General features: G+C 45.9%; 1 protein-coding gene and 1 non-coding gene across 5 annotated transcripts in view; both read right to left on the minus strand.

Moving 5' to 3' along the window:
• The window catches only part of LOC135526552 (protein diaphanous homolog 2-like), a 728,420-nt gene that overhangs the window by 570,989 nt on the left and 146,387 nt on the right, over nt 1-11,044 (minus strand). The window lies entirely within an intron of this gene.
• Nucleotides 152-225, minus strand: trnak-uuu (transfer RNA lysine (anticodon UUU)). The gene has a single exon. It is a non-coding gene; the product is annotated as a tRNA-Lys (tRNA).

Below are 11,044 nucleotides of genomic sequence, written 5' to 3' on the forward strand. Positions count from 1 at the left end.
CAAGCTTGTCACATGTATTTGGGGAGTTTCTCCCACTCTTCTCTGCAGATCCTCTAAAGCTCTGTCAGTTTGGATGGGGAGCATCGCTGCACAGCTATTTTCTGGTCTCTCCAGAGATGTCCAATGGGGTTCAAGTACATTTTTCTGTACTGGTCCCCAGTGGGAATTGAACCCACAACCCTGCCGTTAAAAGCGCCATGCTCTACCAACTGAGCCACACGGGACAAACACCAGACACACACAGCAACTCATTGAATACACCATCAGGCTACCTCACTGTCATATCAAGCAGCACCTCGACCCACCTGACCACACACACACCTTGCTCTCCTGCTGGCTCAGGCCCAGATATAGACGGGCTGCAGCAGACGATGGGGCCATGTCAGCAGATCAGTGTCTTACACCAGTCCATAGAGACCTGACCCGCAGTAAGGCATCACCAATGATGACTCTAATAGTATCTGAAAGACTTCCGAAAATATATTGAATGCCGCAGTGAGAATGGTGGAGCGGAGTTTAAACGGTATCATCAGTGATGGCATGATCATATCAGAAAAAGTCCTTCCAAATGGTTGGGAAGTTCAAAACTTTTGCTAACAGTTTTGCAAAGATTTTTCTGTAGTTTCGACTTTTGCAATGTTTCCCTTGCTGAAGAAGGAAAACATTGAAAAGACAGTTTTTCTGGAAAGAGGATATCAAAGTGGAAACTTAGACTCTGATAAATTAGATTTGAAGATGGACTCTAAACGTTGGTGATCCAGATATACTGTACGAACAAATCAATAAAACATTATTCGCGTCAGAGAATCTGAAAAAACCTCGGAGCAACCCTGAAATGCATCTCTGAGAGATGACAGAAGCAACCTGTTCCACAACCAACTCGAGGCTGTTGACTGATCAATCAAGTCAAATCCTGGAGATAGGGTTCCGTCGGCACTCTAAGCCTGGCAAATGAATATCTAAATCAAATATTTAAACATCAAAGACTTTCTTTTTGAAGAAAGTATGTATGCGTACACATTGGGAGGCTGGGAGGGGACGTGGGAGGTAGATAGAGTTCTACAGTGTGTAATTGACTAAGACAAGTTTCTAACATCATTATACAAAGAAATGTGTGTTTTTACCACTTTTGTCTTGATTGAGTTCTTGACATGGAACATTTTAAAGTAGCAACTGTTCTCTGAAAAATAACACATCATTCCCAAAACAGAAAACAACAACTCCCATTGGCATTCTCAATCCCTGAAATGATTCAAGCTTCGAGGTTGTACAGAGAGGAATGATACAGCTTATTCGGTCTGGAGCATTTTGTTTGGGTGATTTGTTGTTTTTTCCCAAACTTGAAAAGACAGAAAGGTCTGGTGTGCATCTCAGGAAATTATATTTCCTATTCCCTTACATCTTTTTCAAATGAGCCCTGGCCAAGTAAATAAAGCTCTAACTGACCGAGGCCGTGTTACAGTACTTTTCTCAACTGGCTCGAGACCATCACCTTAGAAAGCCCAGGATACTGCGGTGGAGGGTCAGAACCTTGAGACCATCACCTTAGAAAGCCCAGGATACTGAGGTGGAGGGGGTCAAGACCTTGAGACCATCACCTTAGATTGCCCAGGATACTGCGGTGGAGAAGGTCAGGACCTTGAGACCATCACCTTAGAAAGCCCAGGATACTGCGGTGGAGGGGGTCAGAACCTTGAGACCATCACCTTAGAAAGCCCAGGATACTGCGGTGGAGGGGGTCAGAACCCTGAGACCATCACCTTAGAAAGCCCAAGATACTGCGGTGGAGTGGGTCAGGACCTTGAGACCATCACCTTAGAAAGCCCAGGATACTGCGGTGGAGAGGGTCAGGACCTTGAGACCATCACCTTAGAAAGCCCAGGATACTGCGGTGGAGAGGGTCAGGACCTTGAGACCATCACCTTAGAAAGCCCAGGATACTGTGGTGGAGAGGGTCAGGACCTTGAGACCATCACCTTAGAAAGCCCAGGATACTGTGGTGGAGAGGGTCAGGACCTTGAGACCATCACCTTAGAAAGCCCAGGATACTGTGGTGGAGAGGGTCAGGACCTTGAGACCATCACCTTAGAAAGCCCAGGATACTGCGGTGGAGAGGTATCAGGACCTTGGCCTTGCTCTACTGATTTCCATATCCATCCCAACTTCTCTGAGTATAGAGAGCACATTGTTACATCCCAGCACACATGCACAAATGCGCGCAAACACACACAGATATATAAATGCACGCGCGCACACACACACACACACAGATATGAACGTGCAAACACACAGAGATACGAAAGCGTGTACACACACACAGAGATAAGCATGTGCGAACACACACAGAGATATGCATGCACACACACACACCACACATATACCTGCCAGTGCATACTCACACAGAAAACAAACATATGCACAACATTCTAAAATGGACACCCAAAGCCAATAAAATAGAGCTGATATGTCTAGACTAAAAATAATCTCCTACGGTCTCTCCTGATAACCTTTTCTGGGCTTTTGAATCAACCCTTTCAATTAAGAGCAAATGAATGTAAGCCAAGAGGGACTGCTGTAACTATGGATGTGGACGGCGCTATCAGTCGTCTCTGCATTGCATGATTAATGAGTTTAGAAGAGTGGGTCTGTCTGCTTACATGTGCCTCTTTCTGTGTTTGTGCATGTGTGCGTCTGTCTGCTTGCATGTGCCTCTTTCTGTGTTTGTGCATGTGTGTGTGTGTGTCTGTCTGCTTGCATGTGCCTCTTTCTGTGTGTGTTTGTGCGCGTAAGTGCAGAGTAGAGGAATCCTCCTCTAAGCCTCCCAGTGCTCTGCAGGACTCTTATCTGCACTGAATCTCAATGACACCTCAATAAAGACAGGAACAGATGCCAGCCAGAGCCAGCTAGCATACCTGCCTGAGACTCTGGAGAGAGAGTCATTTAAAAAGTAATGCAACCTCCCACTGCAGATCCTTATGGTATAGCTACAGGCACTGGAAGCACAAACTGACAAGAGGAAACATGAGAGCACTGCTTAATATAAAGACAGGACCGTGTGTGTGAGTTGTGTCAAACATGCAGATATGGTGCCGAAACCCCAGAAGACGACGCCACATATAGCAATAACACTGTCATCATCCATGACAGACAGACACAATGATATGCAGGAAAGATGCCTTTCTGAGTTTCAAAAGGCACAGCGGACCAGGATCGTTGAGGAGAAGTTATGGATTTTCATCCAGCTAACTCAGCCTAATAATGTGCCCCAACGCTCAACCGGCGTGGAGCTTTCAATGGTACGCCGCCAGTCTCCTCCTTCCGCCAATCAATTTGTGAAGGTCCGCCGCGAGTGGCTCAATAAAGTCCTGAAAGGTCCTTGCGAAGCTATGAAGCACAATATTCAATATGCAAATTAGCCAGACATTAGAAAATAAAGGGAAGGGAAAATAGAAGACAAGACGGCATATCAAAGAGAGAGGCTTGGTAAATCTACCCACAGAACCTATTGTATAATTCAGCATATTTATACTATGTCAAGGAGGGGTAAACAACCTGGTTGTTTAACAAAGGTACTGTAAGTCACACTGGATCTCATTTATAGAGTTTGGCGGCGGTCTCGCTTGCATTGATTGGACTGTGAGGTCATACTGAACTGGTCTCTGCACCTTCTACGGTGCAGGGACCGCATGAGGAGCCGTCCAGGGGGCAACGGACTGCTCCAACTTGCAAACCAAAGTTTAGGCAAAGGGCAAAGAAATGAGTGCAGGAAGAAAAAAATGAGGGAGGCAACAGTAGAGATGTATTCCCCGATGTTGATGTACTCGTTTACTCATTTCCCCTCCTCCTCTCTCACTTATCTCTCTTCCCAAACCCCCTGTACAGGGTCATGAGATCAAACGCGCACACAGCCTGAGCAACTGTTGGTTCACACTGGTCATTTTTCCCTTGTTCCCCAGAGACTGGACAGAACAACATTCCAACAGGTAAGTGATCTGTTGGTCCGGGTCTTGTGCTGCTCTAACAAAGCATCTGAATGAAAGGGATACACACCACGTGTGATGAGTAATTATCCACTCTGACCTCTGTCCGTCTGTTTATATGACCATATGGAACATGCACAATTTTACTTCTCTGACAATGAGAGAAAGAGAGAGACGGATAGAGAATGGAGAAAGATATGTTAGGGTCTGGGTGCATGAGTACAGTATTACTGTGTGGGAATGTCAAGTGTGTTAGAGGTAAGTGGTAAATATAATGTTTGTGCTGGCTGGTTCACTAATGATGTCCGATCCCCACAAGACTCAGAGGATAGATGGGCCGCTTCGCTGACAGGCACGACTGGCATGATTAATGACAATGAGTCTCCTAGTAGACCTGCCCAAGCTAGGTCTGTGTGCAGGTGGGGGGGCATTAATTATCCTGTTGAATGGGAAGGTATAGTCTATATTAATTAGCCTGTTGAATGGGAAGGTATAGTCTATATTAATTAGCCTGTTGAATGGGAAGGTATAGTCTATATTAATTAGCCTGTTGAATGGGAAGGTATAGTCTATATTAATTATCCTGTTGAATGGGAAGGTATAGTCTATATTATCCTGTTGAATGGGAAGGTATAGTCCATATTAATTAGCCTGTTGAATGGGAAGGTATAGTCCAGATTAATTATCCTGTTGAATGGGAAGGTATAGTCCAGATTAATTAGCCTGTTGAATGGGAAGGTATAGTCCAGATTAATTATCCTGTTGAATGGGAAGGTATAGTCCATATTAATTAACCTGTTGAATGGGAAGGTATAGTCCAGATTAATTAGCCTGTTGAATGGGAAGGTATAGTCCAGATTAATTATCCTGTTGAATGGGAAGGTATAGTCCAGATTAATTAGCCTGTTGAATGGGAAGGTATAGTCCAGATTAATTATCCTGTTGAATGGGAAGGTATAGTCCATATTAATTAACCTGTTGAATGGGAAGGTATAGTCCAGATTAATTAGCCTGTTGAATGGGAAGGTATAGTCCATATTAATTAGCCTGTTGAATGGGAAGGTATAGTCTATATTAATTATCCTGTTGAATGGGAAGGTATAGTCTATATTATCCTGTTGAATGGGAAGGTATAGTCCAGATTAATTATCCTGTTGAATGGGAAGGTATAGTCCAGATTAATTAGCCTGTTGAGTGGGAAGGTATAGTCTATATTAATTATCCTGTTGAATGGGAAGGTATAGTCTATATTAATTAGCCTGTTGAATGGGAAGGTATAGTCCAGATTAATTAGCCTGTTGAGTGGGAAGGTATAGTCCATATTAATTAGCCTGTTGAATGGGAAGGTATAGTCCAGATTAATTAGCCTGTTGAATGGGAAGGTATAGTCCAGATTAATTAGCCTGTTGAATGGGAAGGTATAGTCCAGATTAATTAGCCTGTTGAATGGGAAGGTATAGTCCAGATTAATTATCCTGTTGAATGGGAAGGTATAGTCCAGATTAATTAGCCTGTTGAATGGGAAGGTATAGTCTATATTATCCTGTTGAATGGGAAGGTATAGTCCAGATTAATTAGCCTGTTGAATGGGAAGGTATAGTCTATATTATCCTGTTGAATGGGAAGGTATAGTCCAGATTAATTATCCTGTTGAATGGGAAGGTATAGTCTATATTAATTATCCTGTTGAATGGGAAGGTATAGTCCAGATTAATTAGCCTGTTGAATGGGAAGGTATAGTCCAGATTAATTAGCCTGTTGAATGGGAAGGTATAGTCTATATTAATTATCCTGTTGAATGGGAAGGTATAGTCTATATTAATTAGCCTGTTGAATGGGAAGGTATAGTCCATATTAATTATCCTGTTGAATGGGAAGGTATAGTCCATATTAATTAGCCTGTTGAATGGGAAGGTATAGTCCAGATTAATTATCCTGTTGAATGGGAAGGTATAGTCCAGATTAATTAGCCTGTTGAATGGGAAGGTATAGTCCAGATTAATTAGCCTGTTGAATGGGAAGGTATAGTCCATATTAATTATCCTGTTGAATGGGAAGGTATAGTCCATATTAATTATCCTGTTGAATGGGAAGGTATAGTCCAGATTAATTAGCCTGTTGAATGGGAAGGTATAGTCCATATTAATTATCCTGTTGAATGGGAAGGTATAGTCCATATTAATTATCCTGTTGAATGGGAAGGTATAGTCCATATTAATTAGCCTGTTGAATGGGAAGGTATAGTCTATATTAATTAGCCTGTTGAATGGGAAGGTATAGTCTATATTAATTAGCCTGTTGAATGGGAAGGTATAGTCTATATTAATTAGCCTGTTGAATGGGAAGGTATAGTCCAGATTAATTCGCCTGTTGAATGGGAAGGTATAATCTAGAGGCGAAATAAACGCACACCTATTTAGACAAGGTGTTGGCTAGGTATAGGCTCAGAGTCAGTCATGGGAGTCCGGGTTGGAGCGAGCGGTCGCATCTACACTTCGGTCCGCAGGTAGTATAACTTTTCATTACATTTTCATTACATTTCATTATAGTACAACGGTTTGATTTGTCTAATCTTAGCAATTTCTTCTTAGCTAGCTACATAGCCGTCTTTGTATCAAAGATAATTGCGTAATTATCGTATTTCGTCGTCCTAACGTAGTCTACACTGCTATCTGCCCAGCAGCTAGCTAACGTCCACCGTCTACTAGCACTGTAGTAACTATTACACTCAACTGAACGACTCGATTAGTTACATAGTTGTCTTTGCTGTCTTCGTATCCAAGATAATTGTGAAGTTTAGAGTGTGTAGACTTAGAGTGATTATCTTAATTTACCGAGGTTAGCTAACCAGCTATTTGTCGTCCTTAACGTAGGAGATACTGCTAGCTAGCTAGCCAACAGCTAGCCAACGTCTACCGAATTGAACTTCAACAACCCGGTCAACATTCCGCTTCGCTCCACAGGTAGTATCACCTTTTAATTTCACTTCATTACAGTACAACGGTTTGATTTGTTTGATCGTAACTAGCTAGCTACATAGCCGTCTTTGTATCAAATACAATTGTGTAGTCTAGAGCGATTTTCTAGGTTAGCTAGCCAGCTATTGTCGTTCTTTTAACGTAACGTAACGTAATCAACACTGCTAGCTAGCCAGCTAGCCCCCGAATAGCAGCACTGTAGAAACTATTACACTCGACGGAACGACTTGATTAGTGTAGTGTCAACAACGCAGCCACTGCCAGCTAGCCTACAAAGTCAACAACGCAGCCACTGCCAGCTAGCCTACTCCAGCAGTACTGTATCATTTCAATCATTTTAGTCAATAAGATTCTTGCTACGTAAGCTTAACTTTCTGAACATTCGAGACGTGTAGTCCACTTGTCATTCCAATCTCCTTTGCATTAGCGTAGCCTCTTCTGTAGCCTGTCAACTATGTGTCTATCTATCCCTGTTCTCTCCTCTCTGCACAGACCATACAAACGCTCCACACCGCGTGGCCGCGGCCACCCTAATCTGGTGGTCCCAGCGCGCACGACCCACGTGGAGTTCCAGGTCTCCGGTAGCCTCTGGAACTGCCGATCTGCGGCCAACAAGGCAGAGTTCATCTCAGCCTATGCCTCCCTCCAGTCCCTCGACTTCTTGGCACTGACGGAAACATGGATCACCACAGATAACACTGCTACTCCTACTGCTCTCTCTTCGTCCGCCCACGTGTTCTCGCACACCCCGAGAGCTTCTGGTCAGCGGGGTGGTGGCACCGGGATCCTCATCTCTCCCAAGTGGTCATTCTCTCTTTCTCCCCTTACCCATCTGTCTATCGCCTCCTTTGAATTCCATGCTGTCACAGTTACCAGCCCTTTCAAGCTTAACATCCTTATCATTTATCGCCCTCCAGGTTCCCTCGGAGAGTTCATCAATGAGCTTGATGCCTTGATAAGCTCCTTTCCTGAGGACGGCTCACCTCTCACAGTCCTGGGCGACTTTAACCTCCCCACGTCTACCTTTGACTCATTCCTCTCTGCCTCCTTCTTTCCACTCCTCTCCTCTTTTGACCTCACCCTCTCACCTTCCCCCCTACTCACAAGGCAGGCAATACGCTCAACCTCATCTTTACTAGATGCTGTTCTTCCACTAACCTCATTGCAACTCCCCTCCAAGTCTCCGACCACTACCTTGTATCCTTTTCCCTCTCGCTCTCATCCAACACTTCCCACACTGCCCCTACTCGGATGGTATCGCGCTGTCCCAACCTTCGCTCTCTCTCCCCGCTACTCTCTCCTCTTCCATCCTATCATCTCTTCCCTCTGCTCATACCTTCTCCAACCTATCTCCTGATTCTGCCTCCTCAACCCTCCTCTCTTCCCTTTCTGCATCCTTTGACTCTCTATGTCCCCTATCCTCCAGGCCGGCTCGGTCCTCCCCTCCCGCTCCGTGGCTCGACGACTCATTGCGAGCTCACAGAACAGTGCTCCGGGCAGCCGAGCGGAAATGGAGGAAAACTCGCCTCCCTGCGGACCTGGCATCCTTTCACTCCCTCCTCTCTACATTTTCCTCCTCTGTCTCTGCTGCTAAAGCCACTTTCTACCACTCTAAATTCCAAGCATCTGCCTCTAACCCTAGGAAGCTCTTTGCCACCTTCTCCTCCCTCCTGAATCCTCCCCCCCCTCCTCCCTCTCTGCAGATGACTTCGTCAACCATTTTGAAAAGAAGGTCGACGACATCCGATCCTCGTTTGCTAAGTCAAACGACACCGCTGGTTCTGCTCACACTGCCCTACCCTGTGCTCTGACCTCTTTCTCCCCTCTCTCTCCAGATGAAATCTCGCTTCTTGTGATGGCCGGCCGCCCAACAACCTGCCCGTTTGACCCTATCCCCTACTCTCTTCTCCAGACCATTTCCGGAGACCTTCTCCCTTACCTCACCTCGCTCATCAACTCATCCCTGACCGCTGGCTACGTCCCTTCCATCTTCAAGAGAGCGAGAGTTGCACCCCTTCTGAAAAAACCTACACTCGATCCCTCCGATGTCAACAACTACAGACCAGTATCCCTTCTTTCTTTTCTCTCCAAAACTCTTGAACGTGCCGTCCTTGGCCAGCTCTCCCGCTATCTCTCTCAGAATGACCTTCTTGATCCAAATCAGTCAGGTTTCAAGACTAGTCATTCAACTGAGACTGCTCTTCTCTGTATCACGGAGGCGCTCCGCACTGCTAAAGCTAACTCTCTCTCCTCTGCTCTCATCCTTCTAGACCTATCGGCTGCCTTCGATACTGTGAACCATCAGATCCTCCTCTCCACCCTCTCCGAGTTGGGCATCTCCGGCGCGGCCCACGCTTGGATTGCGTCCTACCTGACAGGTCGCTCCTACCAGGTGGCGTGGCGAGAATCTGTCTCCTCGCCACGCGCTCTCACCACTGGTGTCCCCCAGGGCTCTGTTCTAGGCCCTCTCCTATTCTCGCTATACACCAAGTCACTTGGCTCTGTCATAACCTCACATGGTCTCTCCTATCATTGCTATGCAGACGACACACAATTAATCTTCTCCTTTCCCCTTCTGATGACCAGGTGGCGAATCGCATCTCTGCATGTCTGGCAGACATATCAGTGTGGATGACGGATCACCACCTCAAGCTGAACCTCGGCAAGACGGAGCTGCTCTTCCTCCCGGGGAAGGACTGCCCGTTCCATGAACTCGCCATCACGGTTGACAACTCCATTGTGTCCTCCTCCCAGAGCGCTAAGAACCTTGGCGTGATCCTGGACAACACCCTGTCGTTCTCAACTAACATCAAGGCGGTGGCCCGTTCCTGTAGGTTCATGCTCTACAACATCCGCAGAGTACGACCCTGCCTCACACAGGAAGCGGCGCAGGTCCTAATCCAGGCACTTGTCATCTCCCGTCTGGATTACTGCAACTCGCTGTTGGCTGGGCTCCCTGCCTGTGCCATTAAACCCCTACAACTCATCCAGAACGCCGCAGTCCGTCTGGTGTTCAACCTTCCCAAGTTCTCGCACGTCACCCCGCTCCTCCGCCCTCTCCACTGGCTTCCAGTTGAAGCTCGCATCCGCTACAAGACCATGGTGCTTGCCTACGGAGCTGTGAGGGGAACGGCACCGCAGTACCTCCAGGCTCTGATCAGGCCCTACACCGAAACAAGGGCACTGCGTTCATCCACCTCTGGCCTGCTCGCCTCCCTACCACTGAGGAAGTACAGTTCACGCTCAGCCCAGTCAAAACTGTTCGCTGCTCTGGCCCCCCAATGGTGGAACAAACTCCCTCACGACGCCAGGACAGCGGAGTCAATCACCACCTTCCGGAGACACCTGAAACCCCACCTCTTCAAGGAATACCTAGGATAGGATAAAGTAATCCTTCTCACCCCCCCCCTTAAATGATTTAGATGCACTATTGTAAAGTGGCTGTTCCACTGGATGTCAGAAGGTGAATTCACCAATTTGTAAGTCGCTCTGGATAAGAGCGTCTGCAAAATGACTTAAATGTAATGTAATGTAAATGTATGGGAAGGTATAGGCTCAGTGTCAGTAATGGCATATTGCCTTACTGCTGCCCTAGTGATGCTGAAGAGATAGGCCTGTGGACTGGAAAATAATGCTAGAATATGGCTAGAATAATGCTAGAATAATACTCATAATGTTCTAACACTCGTACCGCTAGAATAACTCTAGACAGACCCTTCGACAATGCTAGAATAACTATGCGGGGAGGCTGGAGGAGAGAGCTTGAGGACACCACTGGGCATATCGAGTACATCAGAACCCAAAGTGCATGGAGCCATTCTCCAACCTCTCGGATCGTACCCTACTTTTCAATTTTCGCCTAAAATGACATACCCAAATCTAACTGCCTGTAGCTCAGGATCTGAAGCCAGGATTTGCATATTCTTGATTTGAAAGGACACACTGACATTTGTGGAAATGTGAAATAAATGTAGGAGAATATAACACATTAGAGTTGGTAAAAGATGATACAAACATCTTTGAAATGCAAGAGAAAGGCCATAATGGATTACAGTTCAGGCTAAATTTACATTTCGGCCACTAGAT

The sequence above is a fragment of the Oncorhynchus masou genome, chromosome 32 (genome assembly GCF_036934945.1).
Source record: "Oncorhynchus masou masou isolate Uvic2021 chromosome 32, UVic_Omas_1.1, whole genome shotgun sequence".
Taxonomy (NCBI): Eukaryota; Metazoa; Chordata; class Actinopteri; order Salmoniformes; family Salmonidae; genus Oncorhynchus; species Oncorhynchus masou.